Below are 953 nucleotides of genomic sequence, written 5' to 3'. Positions count from 1 at the left end.
TACTTATCGAAAGGTCGCTCAAAACAATCTAGAAGAGTATGACGTGAAAGAGCGAGCTAGTAAGTTAAAAATGAAGTTCATCTAGAATCAGCATGTAATGGCCGGTAACCCTCATCTTGAACATCTTTGCGTGGATCAAACAGACTACGTCAAGAATGTTGGCAACTGCGTGCAGTGGCAATGAACGTTTAAGCTTCAATGATGCAGCTGTCACCACTTCCACGCGCGGGGAGAGGGAGCAGAACCAAAGGCAGCGTTCACGACCGACATGTAGTAGCAGTGACAATACGGTCACTAGCAGCCGCGTCGCGATGGATTCCACGCAACAGTTGTAGCAGCTGTTGAGTCGGAGATAGCGGCGTCGTCGTCATGTCTCCCAGTTTGCTGTCGATCACCAAGCTGTCGATGGCTGTCGTCTCCGGCCCTTTGGTAGCAAGCACCTCGTTGCTGTGTCTCCTCCGATATCGTCGCCACACTCGTTTTCATCGCACTAGTAGCAGTACTCGCCTCCTCCGCATATGCACGCACCACCACTACGTGATCGTTTACCAGTAAACTAGCAAATCATCGCACAAGATTGTTGTTGCCGTAGCCGTTTCGCGTTCACATCGGTTACGGAATGCAGCGACCAGTGTAGCAGCGGTATCGCTCCAAACGGGCAGCATGTATGTGATTTCTGCCCAGTGCTCTGAATGTCAAAGTGAAGAGATTCAACCAAGCGCGGGTAAACGGCGGGAGTAACTATGACTCTCTTAAGGTAGCCAAATGCCTCGTCATCTAACTAGTGACGCGCATGAATGGATTAATGAGATTCCCACTGTCCCTATCTACTGTCTAGCGAACCCACAGCCAAGGGAACGGGCTTGGAATAATCAGCGGGGAAAGAGACCCTGTTGAGCTTGACTCTAGTCTGACGTTGTGAAATGACTTGGAGGTGTAGAATAAGTGGGGAG

General features: G+C 50.3%; 1 non-coding gene across 1 annotated transcript; it reads left to right on the top strand.

Annotated features, from left to right (window-relative positions):
* Nucleotides 1-667: 667 nt before the first annotated feature.
* On the top strand, nt 668-950 carry PITG_33420 (the record flags this gene model as incomplete). Its single annotated transcript, XR_009934814.1, has 1 exon — nt 668-950. It is a non-coding gene; the product is annotated as a 28S ribosomal RNA (ribosomal RNA).
* Between the last annotated feature and the right edge of the window lie 3 nt (nt 951-953).

The sequence above is a fragment of the Phytophthora infestans genome, genomic scaffold (assembly GCF_000142945.1).
Source record: "Phytophthora infestans T30-4 supercont1.92 genomic scaffold, whole genome shotgun sequence".
In the NCBI taxonomy this organism is placed as follows: Eukaryota; Oomycota; class Peronosporomycetes; order Peronosporales; family Peronosporaceae; genus Phytophthora; species Phytophthora infestans.
The sequence above is the reverse complement of the archived record's forward strand: the minus strand, read 5'-3'. Positions and strand labels throughout refer to the sequence as shown.